This window comes from Rattus norvegicus, chromosome 10, assembly GCF_036323735.1.
Source record: "Rattus norvegicus strain BN/NHsdMcwi chromosome 10, GRCr8, whole genome shotgun sequence".
NCBI lineage: Eukaryota > Metazoa > Chordata > Mammalia > Rodentia > Muridae > Rattus > Rattus norvegicus.
In genome coordinates this window covers 98,548,653-98,568,576 of record NC_086028.1, presented here as the reverse complement: position 1 = coordinate 98,568,576, position 19,924 = coordinate 98,548,653, and the positions used below count along the sequence as shown (strand labels likewise).

Genomic DNA, 19,924 nt, shown 5'->3' with positions numbered 1-19,924 from the left:
CCTTATGGGAAGAGAATCTCCAATGTTCATCCCTTCTGACCTCTTACAGACACGGCAGGAGTCTGAACAAAGATGATGTCCCCTGCAAACCAGAGTCACCAGAGGTGGCTTTGGAGAAGGAAATAAAGTCTAAAGTCTAGAACTTTATAATGGGCTCTGAGTGAAATGTCTATGTCTTGCTTGAGAGACTTTCCCCCCTCATGTGTGTGTGTGTGTGTGTGTGTGTGTGTGTGTGTGTGTGTGTGTGTTAACCTATATAGGTTCCTATAGAAGCCAGGGGTTGACACTGGGATGTCTTCCTCAACAATAGCTTTTCTGTATCATCATCCTTGTCATCATCATCACCCTCATCATCACCCTCATCATCATCCTCATCCTCATCATCACACCACCACCACCATCACCACCACCACCACCACCATCATCATCATCATCATCATCATCACCACCACCACCATCATCATCCTAAGAAGGGTCTCTTCCCATTTTGGCTGGGACATCTGGTGAGCAATCTCCAGAGATCCACTTGTCCCTGTCCCCCAGTGCTAGGATTTTAGGCGTACACAGCAATGCTTGGCCTTTGAGGGGGTTCTGGGCATCCAAACTTAGGTCCTGTTTGGTCAGCAAGCACTTTTCCCACTGAAGCATGCCCCAGCCTCTCATGTTTAATTTGTGATGAGAACATATTGAGAAGGAAGCTCAGACGGAGAGACAAGGACTTATGAGAGCACACCACGTTAGACTTCTGTCCCTGAGCCTACAGAGGATTCCTGTGTTATCGTAACCACCACGGTATATTAGTCATTGCCGGCTCCTATAACAAACGGTGTCCAGTCTCAATTTCTACCTGAGGTTTTCTTGTCCACACTCCAGCTGAATTTGAGTTGGCAGCCATGGAGGTAGAGAAAGCTCTTTACAGAAATGCTGGGGGGCTGGGGATTTAGCTCAGTGATAGAGCGCTTACCTAGGAAGCGCAAGGCCCTGGGTTCGGTCCCCAGCTCCGAAAAAAAAGAACCAAAAAAAAAAAAAAAAAAAAAAGAAATGCTGGGACCCGGGCTCAGTTAATAGTGACCATGTCCCAGTTGTTATTCCAGTTCTTCCTTCCTCTTGTGCCAGAGATCTATGTAAGAATAGGCTAGTGGGTCACTCTGTAACCTGGAGGGACCTCCCCCCTCTCCTGGTCACACTGCATTGGCAGGAACTGGCCAGGATGCTCCTCCTGGGTGCAGGAGATCCAACAAATGCTCGACTCTGTCCTACAAATGCGGGTGAACATCAGTAGTGTCTGACACGCACCCCAAAGGTCCGCTGTGATCACTGGGATGTCTCTTACTGCTCTCATCCTGGTGGCCTTTCTACCCCATGAATTCTGGCCTCTTGAATGTTCCATTGTCCCAAGTAGCTTACATAGGTTCAAAGTTGTAAAGGAAAGCCAGGCAGAGTTGAACCTTCAACAGGGATATCATGCGATTCATTAAGTGTTTCTGTCCCTTGATTTCCAGTGTGTGTGTGTGTGTGTGTGTGTGTGTGTGTGTGTGTGCGCGCGCTGTGTGTGTGTTTTGCATATATATAAGCAGGCCCTGATGTACTTGTGTACATGTGTGTGGAAGCCAGTTTTACTTATAGGAGCTGTCCACCTTTTAAATATTTATTTATTTATTTATTTATTTATTTATTTATTTATTTATTTTATTTTATTTTTAGTAAGCAGGGTCTCTCATTGAACCTGGAACACACCAATTTGGCAAGACCAACTGACCCGTCTTCTTTCCCTCTTTTAACTCAAAGTTATGAAATCCACTCCCGTCTGTCCCTGCTCCTCGGTGCTGGGATTCCAAGTGTGTATGTCTATGTGTGGCTTTGTCTCTGGGCACTGGGGCTGGGACTCAGGTCTTCATGCTTGCATGGCTTTACCCATTCACTTCAGCTTCTGAGTCACGTCCCTAGCTCCCGTTCCCTTCTCTGCCCTGCTTCTAAGAGTGGTTTAGAAGTTCCAAGGGCTGAGTTCTGGCCCTTGGAACAGAACTCGGAACAACAACACTCCCTCAACTCGGCATCTTAGCTGTGTTAATCCAGGGTGGGCGCCCCCTATAAAACATGACTTAGACACCAAGCATGATGATTAATCATGATCGTTGACTTCACTGGAGGGAGGCATACCTAGTAGATAGTGCATAAAGCACACCCCTGGGAGTGTCTGCCATGGCTTTCCCAGGGATGATTAGATCTAATCAATGTCTCGGTCCCTTTGATGGACTCATACTTGAGACATTACTGAGAGGCAGTAAAAGCCTAGTTAAGTCTAGTTAAGGGACGCAGGTGAGCGGTTCATGCTATGCTTCCCAGTTCACTTCCTGGATCTCCTTTTCTTCACTCTCCATGTTCCCTGACGAAACACCACCGCATCATGTTCCCACTGCCATGGCATTTTGTGCCGATCCATGGTACCGAGCAGACGTGCACTGGACGCTGTGAAACCATCAGCCAGAGTAGGTCAGATTTCCTTTAGATTTTATCCCCACGATCTATCTTATTTATCACAACTCAAAGCCTGAGTAACCTACGAAGTGTGTGTAGAGCTACTGGCTCAGTGGGCAAAGACACTCACTGCCACACCCGATGATCTGAGTTCAAGCCCTGTAATCCACACAGCGTGAGTAGAGACCCGATTCCTACCAACTATTTCTGGCCTTCACACACATGCTAGGGCATGCATACAAACAATAAGTCAATAAGTAAATGTTTAAAAAAGTTAGAGAACTGCTTGGGATTTCGGAACTTTCAGATTTTGAAATATACACATCCGAAACCAGGGTGTCAGAACAACTCACTGATTTCAAATAGAGCTGACACGTACGACCTGGAGGTGACCTCCTATGGTAGTTTTTTTTTTTTTTTTTTTTTTTTGGACATGTGTTTTGAGTAGAACACGTGACCTGAGGTCCAGTATCGAGTTTTCTACCTGTGGTGTCCTATTGGACATGGGAGAGGAGGGCATTTTGGACTTTGCGTTTTGGGGTTGGAGATTCCCAATCTGTGATTCGAGCAAGGAAGCACATGGGTCCCCTGAGTCTGGGTGGGAAGCAGTCGTTTCAGGTGCACAAGGATCTGTGGTACGTCACGTGGTAGCCCAGTGCAGTGGGTTTTGGGCTCTGTGGGTTTTGTCTGTGATGTCAGAACTGTGGGCCTTGGCCTCAGCAGCCAGACTCAAGCCTTCATCTCCCGTGGCTTCCAGTGCCCTCAAGGTTTTCTACTGAAGATCAAGATCTTGAACCTATCCTTACCGGGCCTTAGAAATGCAGTCTTAGGTACACTCTGAATACTTAAAGCTCTTTCTGTGGCTCTTCTCCCGGGGTGGTAGCTGGGGAGGCAGGCAGAGACCTCCCTGGCTTTCTCCTTGTCCATACCCCAGTTTTACCTCTCTGACTGGGTGTGGGCTTTCAGAACTGTGACATTCAGTGGTCAGCTCGGCCAACTCAACCTTCGGCCCTCCCGGCACCGTGAGAGAATGGAAAAGCCGGTTTGTTTAAAGGACACGGGGCCAGGAGAGCATTCGAAACTAAGGAGCAAAGAAAACGTCATAAACCAACTTCCCTTCCAGTGCAGAAGCAAGCACAGGCCTTTCTGTCTTCTGACACTGACCATTTTTCCGTGTTTGTATAAACTTTCATCCTTCACGGTTCTCATTCCCAGGGCAGGGCTGCCTGTTTCCGCTGCTCCCTGTTTATTTTTGTCTTGGTCACCCCTCTCTCCGATTGGAGCATCACACACCTAATTACAAAGAAAATAGGTTTTCTATGGGCGCCTAGGGAACAACCCTGCCCTGCCCTCCCCTATCATGCCAGCACCTTGGTAGTGAGCAGCAGTGTTGGGAGTATGGTAGATCTTTGGCTGGAAGCTGTGGCTCTCACCAGGCGGGCTGTGAGCACAGGTTGAGTGAGAACCAAGGGAGGAAGGAGGTGAAATAGGAGAGAGATGTGTTTCCCAAGGAAAACCGGAGCAGACACTAAGGGCTGTGTGGGGTTGAGCATATCCTCCCCAGATCACTGCAGCCTGCCTACCCCTGTGTGAGCTTTGGTGGGAGCTGAAATCCCCAGATCTCATATTTCCTGACCCCAGCAGGTAGCTTATTGTAAAACAGTTCATCCAGAGGGGAAAGCATTCCTTTGCCCTGCATTTCCATCTTGTCTTGGTCTGAACCAGACTTGAGAGAGAAAGAATGGACGCTACCGCCTGTGTCCCAGCTCAGAAACCCGTGTGACCGGAGGACGCCACAAACCCAAACCACAAAGGACAAAGTGGTCTACTTATCTTTAAATGCATGGCGTGGCCCAGGACTCCCATCTGCGCATTTTGTAGTATTCCTCCCATCCAATGTTTGGATTCTCCTCAGACATGTTTTTCCTTCATGTTGGTGTGGAGGAGGAGGAGGGAGGGGTGCCTACGATGCCGGCGATAAGCGTTAGTAATTCTCACATTCTCTTTAAAATTAATTTTGTCCCCTGCCTTTGCGGTGCCGAGTTCAGAGAGGCTGTGAAGAACAGGGTGGCCCTGACTCATTGGCAAGTCATGGAATCAGTTTGGCCTCATACTCGGTGGGAATACCAGGAAGTGGCTTGGGTGGAGGCTGGGTTGGTTGTCTTGTCACAACTTCCAGATGAGCCGGGTCCTCAGGCTTCCCATCCTCCAGTTTGACACCCCACAAGCTCCTTCCAGAGATTCTACAGGGTAATCTCTGCCATGTGCTCTGGACGCCGGGATGCACACGCAGGAGGCCGAGTAGCCATTATCTGAGCTTTCTGTAGCCGTGAAAAGAAGTCTGTCGCCTTGGCCCAGGCTGGCACCTGGGTTTTGAGTCGGTTACCTCATGACCTTTGCATTGCAGAGGGTCCGAATACCTCCCAACAAACCCTGGCTGGCATGTTATTGACGTTTGTGGAGACTAAAGCAGTCTGCCTGCCCATCATGTACAAAAAAATCTGGGTGGGAGTCGTAGCATTGCACACAAACGGGGTGTGGTGGCAGGAGGATCAAAAGTTCAAGGTCATTCAAGGTCATTCTTGGCTACAAAGAAGGTTCTAGACCACCCAGGGCTACATGAGACCCTGCCCCCAAAGCAGAACAAACCTCAAGTGACTAAAGTACAAAAAAAAAAAAACCATGGCTATGCTATGCCTAGATCTATACGTTACTATGGGTTCTGTGCCCCTTGGGACTGTGTTTTGGCTAGATTCTTCCAGAACCAAACATGCGACTCTATGAAACCACCCTGATGGATTGATTGCACAGGACCAGTTGGGGCCAACAGAAGACTCTAACATAATAGAAATTATCCTCTGATAACCTAGCACAAAAGTGGGTCTGTGGTCTGCTCTCAGACATGGTGGTCTCTGCTCTAAGACTTCCATTTTGGGAACACTGAGGTTCTGTGAGTTCACCAAGCCTCTGAGTATCACTTAGAAGTCAATAGTGAGATTTCAGGCTCCTTTTCCTTGCTGGTAATAGGCTCCCCAAGTTGTCTTCCAGGACCGACACAGACCCTGGGAGTCTGGAGAAGGCATCATCTGATGATGGAAGGGAGGAGGAGGCACCCAAGCAAAATGCTGCAGAAGCAAAATCCAACCGTGGCAGCTTTGTGCCTGCCGGTCAGGGTCCAGTGCTCCTGGGTCAAGAATGCTTTGAGCAAGAGGTGCTGGGGGTAGAACAGCCACTGTGTGTGGAGCTGAGCTTTCTGGGGAGGGGAAGACTTCATCGGCTACAGTCCCATGCTCAGTTCCGCTCTATTTAGAATCTTTGTGTCTGTGTGTGTGTCTGTGTGGAAAGCAGCTTTGAGGATGAAAGCCCGGAGCCAGGGAAGCCGATTGTGCTAAGCTTTCTGAATTGAAGAGTGAGTGTGTGTGTGTGTGTGTGTGTGTGTGTGTGTGTGTGTGTGTGTGTAAGTGGGAAGGACCAGCCTGCCAACTTGCCAACTTCCTGGCTTTTCCCCTGCCTCCTCTCTTCACCACCCGCTCTCACCTCCTGCCAATAGCTCATCTCTGTGGAGAGCATGGTAGACTGTGGGGATGTGCTGTAGAAACCTTTGAGGCTAACTGTACTGCACTTGGCAGCAAGACGTACAAATGAAACATGTGATCGTGTGCCTCTTGTTGGTGTCTGGTGCTGAGTTGGGCTAGGGATGTACCTATCATGCCAGGTCATCAGTGGCATGTGCTGTGACCCTGAGCTGGCACTGTGTGTCCTGTGTGAGACGGGGTTTCCTGACCATCACAGTGGGTTCATCTTTCACCCTCCTTCACAGACATGGAGCTTCCTTAAAACAGGGTAGGACAAGAGAGTCGGGGTAGCCACGGATGTCTCAAAAGCATCTCTTAAAAACCCTTCCCAAATCTCTTGTCCTTTGATCTTGGGTTTGCCAAAAGAACTTGGTGTCTGAGAAGTGACTCCTACTGACCCTATGCAGCTCTGGCAAGAGCCCATTAGGACAACTGGCTTTATCCATCGGCCCCCAGTTGGTATCTGGATGTCACTTGGCTGCAGACTCCCTCCTTGAGATAGATGGTGGTGTACTAGATCCTCCTAGTCAAGACAACATTGAGGCAGGGTAATGAAGGCTGTGTATCTGTTCATCATTTCCACACATATGTGTGTGCTGTGTGTGTATGCCAGGGTGTGCATGTATATGCGTGTAGGCCAGAGGTCAACCTTGGATGTCATTCATTAGGTACCACCACCCACTTTTTTCTTTCTTTTTGTGGTAGAGTCTGCCATTGGCCTGGAACTTTCCAATTTGACTAAACTGGCTGGTCAGAGAGTCCCAGGGACCCACATATCATCTCCCTTTCAGCACTTAGTACAGACACACACTGACATATCTGGCTTTGAAAGGAATGAGGGGGCCTTCTGGGGATCCCCATGCTTCTGTGGCAAACACTTTACTGACAGAGCTATTGCCCCAGCTCTCTTTTTTAGTGCCTTCCAAGCAGACAAGATCCTTGTTTCACTGGTCAGTGGAACTAGTGGAGAGTTTTTATGTAGGTGCTGGCAGCCCAGAACCTTTACTGACCTCAGATGCACGAGATGCGCTGTTCCCTTCCAACTGGCCATCTGCTTGTCTCTTTCCAGCCCTTGAAGAGGCTCCCACTCAGGGCTAGAGGGTTCCTGGATGCTCTGTTTGCTGAGAAGAGGATGGGAGGAACCTCTAAGACGCCAGCTACAAAGTCTGGACACTTCTGTTCATTGCAGCTAAGAAAGATTCTTATTAGTATCTAGAAGCAGAGGCTAGAGATGTTGCAAGAACGGACAGCCCCCAATCAAAGGATGATGATGTGTCCCCCAGCAGTCAGGCGTAGTAGAGCTAATGGGTGCCGTGGAGCTCTGCCACAGTTCTATAGGTGAATCCACAGTTCTATAGGTGAACCCCAAGAGGGCCTACTGGAGTGTCTGTGGGCTTCTGTTGGAGTATCTAGCTGGGTTTGTGTGTCAAACAGCAGAGAACTGGATCAAGATATGTGATTCAAAGAAGAGCAGGAGGAAAGGGACAGTCTTAAAGATCACGGGAACAGACTAGTGAGTGGGGAGAAAGGCATGTGCTCAAATGTACCCAGCCATAGGCCATGTGGTCTCTATAGGTGTTCTACCCAGCCCCTGCCTCAGCCTTGTTTGTCTATTGTGAGCTTTTTGGACCATGCACCCTTGCTTGTGGGAAGCCTGGGTGGGAATGTGTTTTTTTTCTATGTGAGTCTTGATATTATGTTTTTCAGTCTCTAATTCCCTCAACCCTGGGCCCCTCACTTCCTCCTTGCCCCCTCTAACTCTGACCTTGAGTCCCCACTTCCCCCTTGCCCCTTGGCTCTCTAACCTTGAGTGCTTCTCTTCCTCCTTGACCCCTGCTCAAACCCTGGGGTCCCCTCTCTTCAGTCCCCAGTTGTAACCCTGGGCTCCCACCTCCTCCTTGGACCCCAGCTCTAACTCTGTACTCCCACCCCCTCTAGCTCTTTATCGACTTACCAAAGCAGGAGAATCTGTTACTTTTCCAAGTACGTTTCTCTCTGCACCTTATCAAGAACCCCCAGGTCAGCACACCCTTGATTAGTCATCTCCATTAACAGTGTTGATTTTGGGGATTGTGTTTATTTTTGAAACATGCTCTCTTTTTTCCCCTCCCTGCTTCCTTATGCATTAGTCGGACCAGCCAGCTTTCTAGCCACATCTCTCTCTTTAGCCACCACAGGCCACGAGGCCCACCTCTGAAGACTCCTTCTCTGCCTTCAGAGGCGGGGCATCTGTAAAACTTCAAGCATCTCTTAAAGGGACAGTGGTGGAAACACCTCTTTCCCCTTATATCTCAGGCATACTTTATTTAATTTTAAGTTTATTTTATTTTCTAAGCTAATTTTTTTTGAGAATGTTATACATGGGTACTGTGTTTATATCATTTCTACCGCTCCCCCCGTCCCCTCCCACTCCCGACTAATTTCCTCTTCTTTAATTATTATCCTTGCATCTAGATATACATATGCACATTGTCTTAGTCAGGGTTTCTATTCCTGCACAAACGCCATGACCAAGAAGCAAATTGGCGAGGAAAGGGTTTATTCAGCTCACACTTCCACATTGCTGTTCATCACCAAAGGAAGTCAGGACTGGAACTCAAGCAGGTCAGGAAGCAGGAGCTGATGCAGAGACCATGGAGGGATGTTACTTACTGGCTTGCTTTCCCTGGCTTGCTCAGCTTGCTCTCTTATAGAACCCAAGACCACCATCCCAGGGATGGCCCCACCCACAATGGGCTGGGTCCTCCCCCCTTGATCACTAATTGAGAAAATGCCTTACAGCTGGGTCTCATGGAGGCATTTCCTCAAGGGAGGCTCCTTTCTCTGTGATAACTCCAGCTTGTGTCAAATTGACACACAGAACCAGCCAGTACACACATACACACATACACACACACATATGCATACACATATATGTATATATGTATATACATACATGTTTGCATGTATATATGCACATGTGTGTATTCATATTCATATATGTGTGTATGTACATGTAGTATTCATATTCATATATGTATATGTGCATGTATGTATATGTGTTATAGATATGCACATCTATATATATGCAACGATAATTAGAGAGCAAGACTTTGGTGCTGAGCTCATGTGTAGTGTGGTCATTTAGAACTCACTGCTTGGCATTTGATAACCGGTCCAGGGTGATTTTCCTTCTCTCAGCCATTTACTTTTATTTCTTTAAGACTCTAAGTAAAGATGACCTTGGGCTCCTCTCTTACCCATGCCAGGGTTGCAGACCGAACACGTGAACCATCATGCCCTGTTGGTGCAGTCCTGCTGACCAATCCTGGTTCACGCAACGCAAGGGAAGTTCTCAGCCAACTTAGCTGCATCCCCAGCCCCTCAGACGGACTTTAAATCTTCACTATTACTGACTTCTGCTTGCCCAGCCCATCACTACACAGCCTGGCTGTCCCATTCCGTGAAGCCCAGTGATTTTTGTTGCTCTGTGAACTGAGTCAGGAGGCAGAGAGGTTTTGACGTGGGCATCCCTCCAGAGTTCTCCCTCTCTGGCTTCCATTGAAGCGTTTCTGAGTCACAAAAGCACTGCTTCTCTCCACTCCCAGTGGCTCTTGGCTCTCCCTTGGCTTCGAGGGTTTAGATGTTTCTGGCTGAGTGATGGACGAGTCACACAGAATCTCTGCCCGTATCTCAAGTTTCGTCTTTGCCTGGAGGACACTCGGCATCTGCCTTCCCATTCTTCAGTTCCAGCGGCCACAAGCTCCTCTCCTGTCTCCTTCTTCACTGTGATGTCTCTCTGCCCATGTGTGGGTCTCACTGTAACCTGTCTCAAGGCAGGGGCCCAACACTTACTCGGAAGGACTGGCCAAGGGTGCTTTATGGCCCACAAGTGTCAGAGATGGCCCTGGGGCACTCACCCCTTCCCCCACTCCTCCCTGGGATTTGGACACCACCACCACCACCACCACTGGGGAGTGGGTTCCTTTGGGGGTATTTATTTGTTTAAACATGGGTGGTTCCTAGAGAGAGGGGTCTCAGGTTTCAAGGTTGGAGACCAGGCCAAACAGAAAGTGGGTGGTCTGGATAAGTGAGCAAGGGAGAGAGGTGGAAGAAACCCCACGCACCTTGTCTCAGGCCTTTGATTAGACACAGTGCCGTGGGACCTCCTGTCAGACTTGGAGTGTGCAGGTCACAAGGACTGTAGAAGATACCAAAAGGACCTGCCTGCGGGGACTGAAGCCATCCATGCCTCAGACAGCCAACTGTGTCTTGCAGGTATGGGGACTAGACCCCCTCCCCACACCCATTACAGATTTCTGTATGAAAAAGCCAGAGCTAGGAAGATGGACAGGTAGGAGGTTTCTGGCCGGGTAGCCCTGCCTAGTTGACAAGTTCCAGAGAGAGAAAACCAAAGATGCAGGCATAAGGTGCATGATGAGGGTTACCCAACCTCTATGGCATACACATGTGTGAACAAGCTACACACACACACACACACACACACACACACACACACCCCACAGAGTCAGTATGATCATGGAACAAGAACTTGAACTAGTGTGGTGCATGTGTGCTTGTGCTTGTGCTTGTGTGTGTGTGTGTGTGTGTGTGTGTGTGTGTGTGTGTGTGTGTATTCGTGTGCTCATGTGTAGAATGAACAGCCCTTCCTGGTGTCTGTTAGCCAGCTTCCTCTCTGGGTAGAACTGGCCAGGAAAAGAACCTTCCTAGTCCTGAGTTCACATCTAGAGTTTGACATAAGTCAAATAAGCACTGAGGATTCCCCAAACAGAGGAAAAATCAGAGATAAAGGAGGTGGGGATCCCTGAAGGTATACCACACCCTGAAGCTGTGGTCACGTAGCATATTACCTTTTAGAATCATAGTGGAAGACGCATCCATGATCTTCATGGTCAGAATACTGACAGACTGTGAGAGACTAGAAGGGTTGTTTGTTTGTTTGTTTGTTTGTTTGAGAGAGAGAAAAAGAGAGAGGGGGGAGAGGGAGAGAGGGAGAGGGAGAGGGGAAAAGAGAGAGAGAGAGAGAGAGAGAGAGAGAGAGAGAGAGAGAGAGAGAGAGAGCGCACTTGGGAAGGTTTGGGAGATACGATCGAGCAGTTACTGACATTGCTAAATAAATACTGAAGGGTACACCAGGCACGGCGATGAGTGACTCTAAAGAGACGGGCTGAACAGAGCAGTGGGAATTAGGTCAAATAGCAGAAACCATCTCCTGTTTCGACTGCTATAGTACTAAGATAAAACATCTCCCGCCCGCCCTGCCCTTTTAAGAGAGGAGAGGTAAAGGGGTACCTTTCTGCTCAGGTTTGAATAATACCGTCCTTTTGAAACAGATCGTCACTGGCTTAATAACTCTTGAGTGTCCAAGGTGGGGTGCTGTGTTCACAGCAGAGGAATCAGCCAAAAAGAGACCTAGTGAAAAAAAAAATAATAATGTGTAGGGCTGGATACTATCTCAGTGGATCTAAGTGTTTGTCTTGCAAGTATACGGACCCAGGTTCAGTCTCTAGAACTCACATTAGAAATAAAAAAAAAAGCCAGATATGGCAGCACGTGTTTGCAATTCCAGTGCTGGGGAAGCAAAAACAGGAGGAGCCTTGGAACTCCCTGAGAAGCTTATCCAAATCTTTTACGTGAGTTCTAGGCCAATGAGAGACTATCTCAAAAGCCAAGAAGAGGGCTGGAGAATGCCTCAGTGGTTAGGAGCACTGGCTGCCCTTGCAGAGTACCCGGGTTCAGTTCCCAGGATCTACATGGTGACTCGAAACTGCCTGTAATTCCACTTCCAGGGGTTCCAATACTTTTCTTTTGGCCTCTGTGGGCATTGCTCACCATATGCAATTATAAAAAGAAATGAATATTTATTAAAAAAAAAGATAGACGGCACCTGAGCAGTGAGACCTCAGGCTGTCCTCTGACCTCTACATGGACACGCACATGCATGTAGAAACATGTGGGAGCGCAAGCAGTAATGCACATAAACACTCACATGATCACTGTGCACGTCTACTGGAGTGTTTAGGGATGGGTAGAGTATTCTGGTGTCTGCAGTTTACCTGGACACAGCTTGGATGGATGGGAAATTGAGCAGGTTGGTGGATGAAAGCTACCTCGATGAGCGTCATGGGTAAGAACTGTTTTCATGTAATGAATGAAGTACACAGCATGGTCTCACACTTGCCCAGAGCTCACCGAGTAAGCTAGGCTGGCCAGCAAGCAAGCCCAGGCATCCACCTCTGTCTGCGTATCCTGTGCTGCGATTACAAGCACAAGCCACCATGACAGGGTGGCCTTTTTGGCTTTCTGTCTTTTTTTAAAACATGGGTTCTGGGGATAGAGGTCAGGGCCTCATGCCCCCCAGGGCAAGCATCTTACCAACTGAGCCATCTTCCCGGCCCCGCCCAGAACTATGAAATTGTAGGAAATAAAATTTTGCAAAGGACACTCTCTGCCCTCTTCATACTGGTGCTCACAGACATCCCAGTAACTTTGGCGTTTCCAGCACCAGTGAAAGGCTCCCAGGTCCCTCCTCTCCGTTCTCCCTAATTTCATTCCTAATGAGATGGTTAACAGCCAGCATTGATTGAGTGTGGTGCACTTTCCGTTCATTAGATGATCCAGTCAGCAGCGCAGCCTGGTGAGGCAGGCATTTTGATTCTGTTTTACACATGAAGGTGCCGAGCTTGATTGGTAACTCACCCATGATGATGCAGTGAGTCTTGGGCAGATCTGAACTAGGACTGCTTCACTTCTACTTTCTGTTCTGTATGTATGCATGATTTTGTGTGTGTGTGTGTGTTTGCGTGTGAATTCATGCGTGTGCATGATCACACATGTATGTGCACATGCATGTGTGTTGCTCATGTGTGTATATACAGTCATGTATATATATATGTTCATGTGTGTGCATGTTCATGCATTATATGTGCATGCTCTTGTGTGCTTGTTCCTGTGCATATACATGTTCGTGTGTACACATTCATGTGTGTGCATGTTTGTGTGTATGCTCATATGTGCGCATATTCATGTATGTATGAATATTCATGTGCATGTGCATGCTCATGTGTGTACACATGTTCATGTGTTTATGTGCATGTTCATATGTGTGCATATTCATGTGTGGACGCATGCGTGTGTGGAGGTCAGGGGTCAATATCAGATGGTTTCTCAGGTGCTAGCCAATTCCTGTTTCTTCTTCTCTTCTTCCTTTCTGACACACACCTGTCGGGGACTGAGGTTGATGTCAGAAGTCATTTTCTATTGCTATTCTATGTTGTTCAATGAGGCAGGGTCTCTCAAACCCAGAGCTCACACATAACCGCTAATCTACTAGCTAGTCTGCCCTGGAGAGTCTGTCTGGTGCTTCCAAGGATAGATTTATAGGCAACCACCCCACCTGGCTTTTATTCGAGTTTCTGGGGAATCTAACCGAGTCTTTGTGCTGGGATGACAAGTGCTTTAACCGTCAAGCCACCTCCCCAGCCTTTTACTTTAAGGCAGAGTCTCTCATCAAAGCACTTTGGCCCAGAACTCACCAAATACACTAGGCTAGCCAGCCAGTGAGCCCCAGATTCCACTTCTCTGCTTCGCCAGTGCTGGGATATCTGCATTTGAGCTTAGGTCTTCATGCTTGCATGGTCAGCACTTTACCAACTGAGCCAGTTCTCCAGCTCTCAAAGCCCCTGTCTAGATAGACCCATTCTATCATTCTCTTGTCTTCACCACTGTGGTGGTTTGAATATGCTTGGCCCAGGGAGTGGCCCTAGTAGGGGGTGTGGCCTTGTTGGAGTAGCTGTGGCCTTGTAGGAGGAAGTGTGTCGCTGTGGGGTAGGGGAGCTTGGAAACCCTCCTTCTAGCTGTCTGGAAGGGAGTTTTCCCCTGATAGCCTTTGGATCAAGATGTAGGGCTCTTAGCTTCTTCTCCAGAGCCATCCATGTCTACCTGGGCTCTGCCGTGCTTCCTGCCATGATGATAATGGACTGAACTTCTACACCTGTAGGCCAGCCCCAATTAAATGTTGTCCCTTAGAAGAGTTGCCTTGGGCGTGGTGTCTCTTCTCAGCAACGGAAACTCTAAGACAACAACCTATTCCAGGGACTGGCACCTTACAGTTCATGGGCCAAATCTGTCATTTGGCCAGGTGTTTGTTTTATGGCATTTGATTGGCTAGCCGTGTTAGTTATCCATGCCTCGTTGATGGCTATTGTGCCTCTCCAGTGACAGAGACAATTGCCACAACACAAAGGGCATGGCTTTTACTCTACTACAGGCTCTTGGTCCAGCCAACCGAACTGTGATAGACGCTCGAAGCACAGGGCAAGGATGTGATGCCCAGCCAACGCCAGAGCAAAGAGAAGAGCCCATGGAAGATGAACTTGAACTCGCGATCCGATCCCCACTTGAATGTTGTAACCCAACCCATGGCCTCTGTTCACTCCCGGCTTACTTATTTCTTCTGCCTAGATTTCATTTCGATGCCAGATTTTTTCCGATCTGCTTTCTTAAGAGCAGAAGGTCTTGATCCCCAAGCCCTGGGGCCATCACACTGCTCCCCGTGGAGCCGGGTGAGGGAGGCCAGCTGCAAGCCACCTTCCGGCTCCAACACTGTGGGAGGCCTACGTGGAAAACCTCCAGCCCCTGCTACTCAGGGGAGGTGTCGGCAGAAAGAGGCTTCCGCCCATCCCATCAACCGTCCACCAAGAAGCTCTAGCAGAGGTCACGGAGGGAGGAGGGAAAGGAAATGCCAATCAACTCATCAAAGCCCCACCTTCCTGTGGCTTCTAGGCCAGGAGCTTAGCTTGAGCATCCTTGACCCACCCTCAGGGGCCCAGGGAAGGGCAGGCAGGGAAGTGCATTTGGTAATGATTCTGGATTTCCTGTTTTCCTTCTGTCCAGGGGGCTTTGGGATATGCTAACTCCCATTAGATGTGTGTACATGCACACTACATTCCTTCTTGTCTCTACTCCTGCTCTCTGCCCTCCTCCTCTTCCTCCTTTCCTTCTCCTCTTCCTCCCCTTCTCTCTCCTCCTCTTTTGCTAGTTTTTTTCTCTTCCAGAGCTTATTTGGGCTCTTTGTTAATTGGTGTGGTAAAGTAAAAGGGAAAGCCCTTAGCTCCCCTGCCCCATGCCCTGGAAAATGTGTAGAAAAGGAAGAGTGAAGGGCCAGGAGAGGCCAGAGGACCCCACCTGGAGACCCTGGGTCTCGAGCCAAAGAGACTCTAGATGTCTGCAGTGGTAAAGACGCTTGAACATTGGTTTAGTGCTTGCTGTCTGCATGGGACAGCAGTCTTGGGCTACAGAGATGGTTCTGTGGATTAAGACCTCGCTGTACTCACGTGATGACCAGATTCCCCATGCAAAGCCAGATGTGCCGGTGTTATCCCAGCATCTGTAATCCCAGCCCTTCTGAGAGAAGGTGGCAGGCAGGGGAGAATGCCAGGAAGCCTGTGAGCCCGTGGTCTATGCCCCTGTCTCAAACTCCTGTGGGAGTTCTAACGGAAGGAGAGGAGCAATGCCCGAGATTGTCCTCTGACCTCCACATGTGTGCTACGGCATGCACCCCCTACATACACCCATGCACATTTATCATACACATACATGTATGTACATCATACACACACATGTGTGTGCACAGGTCATACAGACACACACAGAGATGAAACAAGAAAGAAAGAAGCCTTGAGAGGGGGAGAGAAAAAGAGCATAGGGGTAGGAGGAAGGTGGGAGGGGGGCAAGGGAATATGGGAAGGGAGGGGAAGTAGCAGGAGGGGGAGGGGAAGGACCAGGGGTCAGGGATCCTTTGGCTCAGGTTTCTCTTCCAAGCAGTATTGGGTTGTTTTAAACATTCAGGACATCTGTCACTAAATAACCCAGTGAATAACAAACCCAGGCATCACTGCCCGGCCCACTGCATGCTGTCCTGGGTCTGTAGCCTCATTACCAGGCAGTGCTGGACCCTGGGATGCCCCCTCTTTGCACCTTGAGCTCAAAGTCCTAGATGCAAGGGGACTGGGGACTGGTCTGCTGGGGCTCCAGGCAGGAAGAGTCTGCACCCCGGGAATAATACAGAAGCCATCACATCAGACTGCCCTCTTCAAGTTCAATGAGCACTTTGATCCCTTCACAGGATGAGCTAGAGCCTTTCCTGGCAACACCTTTCAATGCCCCACCACTCCCTGAGCCTGCCCCCACTGTCTTCTACTTGGAAAGGGCAGGACATTTCCAGTTGGGTTCTTTCTCTTCTCAGTTGAGAGTAGGAAAGAGTGAGGCATTCTGGGAATGGGGTGGATTGGATTTGAGACTTGTGGCTCAGGTCTTGTGTCAGGGAGTTAGTCACAGGATGGACACAGAGTGGCTTGATCTGCTGGCCGTGGAGCCTGACTTAGGGGTGGAAGTGGGGTGTTGTGCTCTGCTCTGGCTAGCCCCATATCCAGGGCCACAATGTGGTTAGCCCTACAGACTTCATTGGATTTGACAGACAGCTCAGTCCAAGGTCAAGATGCCTGCCTTACTCTGCCTATACCTCTGGAGTCTCAAGCTGGTCGTAGAGACTGGCAACCCTTTGTTGGCCTTTCCTATCTTTTCACATCCATTTTTCCAAGTAAAAGTGAAGCGGTAACAGTTCTCCAAGATGTCAGGAATGCTCACATTGCTAGAGAAATGTCCACTCACCCGGCCATTTCCCCAGGTCCTCTTCTTCCTTGTAACTGCATAGGAATCTCACAGATCTTGAACTCACTCTGTAGGTCAGCAATAGTTTGAACTTGACCTCCTTCCACAGTCTTCTGGCCAGTATCACAGGCCGATACCACTGAGCCTGTGATGGATGTGGTTTGGATTTGCGTGCATTCTGTGCCTGCAGGATTTTAGGTGCTGACAGAGCCGGGGCAACCCCAGGCTCCATGAGCTGAGAGCAAGCAGGAAGGCAAACAGCGCTCGGAGGAGGGAAGAGAGATAGATGTTCCACAGAGTCAGAGCTCCCATTGGGTTGAGACATGACCTGGAGTCCTCTGCCCCTACCTCAAGCCTGACAATGTGACAATGTTTCTACAAGCAAATGGCTCCCGAGGGGTCCCTGCAGTGAACACTGGAACTTGCAGCCTGGAGAAGCCCAGGGTTGGAAATGCATCTCTTTTAAGCCAGTGATTCTCAACCTGGGTGCCATGACCAGATACTGTGCATATCATATATTAACATTATGGCTCCTAACAGTAGCAAGATTACAGTTATGAATAGAAACCGAAGTAATGTTATGGTTGGGGGTCACCGGAACTCGAGGAACTGTACCAAAGGAACACAGCATCAGGAAGGGTGAGAGCCACTCCCTAGAAATACATGGAGACAGTTCATTAAAGGCAGTGTGTATGCATACGTAACAGTAGTCAACTCCGTCTTCCTGTGGGAGTTCTAACGGAAGGAGCAGGCGCTGTATCTGACTGTGTCGTCTGCTTTTGGATGCCTTTTCCCTAACTGGGCTGCCTTGCCAAGCCACAGTAGGAGATGTGTCTAGTCCTGCTGCAACTTTCTCTAAGGAGAAAGGGAAGAAGGGAAGACTGGAGGAGGAGAGGGGAGAGGGAGGGGGGGAGAGGGAGGAGGGGGGGGAGGGAGGGGGGGAGAGGCCTTTCAGAATGTAAAGTAAATAAAAAAAATACTGTAAAAAGTAATGTGTGTGTATATATGTTTGTGTGTATGTATGTGTATGGAGTGTGTGTGTGTGTGTGTGTGTGTGTGTGTGTGTGTGTGGTGGCGGCTAGAGCTCAATGTTGGACATCTTCCTCAACCTTTCTTCGTTTTTCTGAGACAGACTCTTGCTCTGAACCTGGATCTCCCATGTTCCTGGCCATTGTGTCCCAGCCACCTTTCCCCCAGTACTAGAAGCACGCATCACCCTGGCTTTCCACCTGGCTGTGGAATTCAAACTCCAGTCTTCATGCATGAACTTTAGAGACTGAGCATCTCCCAGGCCCCTTCTGGTGCTTCCTAACCTGTCCCTCAGTTCCTCTGAATTTGTCATCCACTCAAAGACCCATTTAGTCGCGTCTCCAACCTTGCATGAAGGGACGTTATATTTGATCATTTTTATCAGGCAAAGAATGCGTTTGAAATGTGACTAAATCTCAATTTATCATTACGCACACACACATATGCATTCTCATGGATATATGTGCACACACACACACATATATACTTCTAGCATGTATATATAATATATAAAAATTTACAGAGGCATGGAATCTTTACATAAAATGATATCTGCCCCCCCCCGCCCCAGTAAAGTGACCAGGTCATTCTGGTTTACCCAGGACTGTCTTCATTTTAAAATAAACCTTGTCCTTCTCAGACCTAAACAAATTGGGAAAGCCAATTACCCTGGAGCCAGGCCTGGCATCTGTCACCTCCCGACCCCATGATGACACTGTAAATGAGGCAGTGTTTTTACAGATACAGGAATGGAGATGTTCAGAGCAAGCACTGTTGGAGGTGACCCACTTGGTGGCTCTTGGGCTAAGAGCCACGCTCCTGGCTTTCCCACAAGGACACAGTATATCTTGCAAATACAGACAAGAACAGCTATCAGTAGCCCAAAGGACTGACATCGGTTACTCAAGGTCGGAAACAATCATCTTCCAAGGGCAAACAGAGGTCTGGGGGAGGGGAACTTTCTAGATGGTTCATCCTGGCTGGGTTTGGGCAGCCCACGGGTCTTCAGCTTTGGCTTCTAAGTAGGATCCAGGACTTATCTCCAGCCACTTGGCATCCCTGAGATCCTCCACATGCTATAGAGTTCTAGCCTTCTCCCTTCCCTCAGCCACACAAAGGTCTAGCCATAGGAACAGCTGTAGATGGATGGGACAGTAAAGGTGACCTAAGAGTGTCCCCTCCAGACTAGATGGTCCCTCCTACTGGCTCCTCCTCCTACCCCCAGTGCACCCTCTTCTCCTCAGAAGGTTCCAAACAGGTTCTCCTGGCCCATCTGCCAGACCTGCTTAGGGCCTCCGAGCCTAGCCAGGAGCAGACAAACAGAAAGACGGGAGAACTAATTGCTATTTTCTCTCGTGCGGTCCTTTTAGCCCTGCCAAACGAGGATTCTCATGCTGTAGGGACCCTAATCCTGTACTGATACCTGGAGGTGTCCCAGGCACAGAATCCTTCTTGCTCATTATCATGGGCCTGCTTCCAAAACCTGTCCCCTCCCAGGATTGTCCCACCTCCCCACCCCTCACCGCCACTGCTCCCCTGAGCCTTCCAGTTCAGGTTTCTTGGATGCCACTTAGACAAAGGGATGGATGGGTTTTTAACCTGGGGCTTGCCAAAGCTAAAGAGATATGAAACCAGGCCAGGCCATCCTGTCCCCAGAGGGCTGTGAGAGAAGGGGACCTTTCGGGGGAGTTTCTTACTTTCTAAACAGAGACCTGGAGTGCTGGCTTCCCTGAGGACAGAGGCCTGTCTCCCTGGAGCTTCACGCCGCCGCCGTGAGAGTTACTGAGAGTAAGAAAGCAGCTGTAGTCAGCTTTGGGAACAGTTCTCCCAGGCCACCGGGTCCCTTTCTGAGAGGGAAAGTGCAGGCTTTGCCTGTTGCTTGTGCCCTGGCTTGGTCGCTCAGCAGCCGCCGCCCCCTCCCCGCCCCCTCAGCCCCACTTTGCCCTCCATCCTGTTCTCATTGAAATAATCACTGGGTAGGCCCAGCCTGGTTGTGTTGCCATGACAACCGCTCTAATTTCTTTTAATCCCAGTGTTCCTTCCTAAAGGGACCTCCCCAGCCCCTCCCCCCGCACCTCCCATCTCCCCCCACACCCCAAACCCCTTGCAATGTGTTTTAATTGTAATGACTCCTGGGTTTTCAATAGGTAATGACCGCGTGTGGGGAGCCA

The 19,924-nt window shown here is 49.2% G+C and overlaps 1 long non-coding RNA gene across 3 annotated transcripts; it reads right to left on the bottom strand.

Moving 5' to 3' along the window:
* Nucleotides 1–922: 922 nt before the first annotated feature.
* On the bottom strand, nt 923–19,642 carry LOC102549596 (uncharacterized). Of its 3 annotated transcripts, XR_005490525.2 has the most exons (5): nt 19,451–19,642; nt 16,725–16,869; nt 11,346–11,465; nt 10,160–10,233; nt 8,111–9,858 (listed from the first exon to the last, which is right to left on the bottom strand). It is a non-coding gene; the product is annotated as an uncharacterized LOC102549596 (long non-coding RNA). The 3 variants fall into 3 exon arrangements; XR_357971.5 differs by lacking the exon at nt 16,725–16,869; XR_005490526.2 differs by lacking the exons at nt 8,111–9,858; nt 10,160–10,233; nt 16,725–16,869 and adding an exon at nt 923–7,174.
* Between the last annotated feature and the right edge of the window lie 282 nt (nt 19,643–19,924).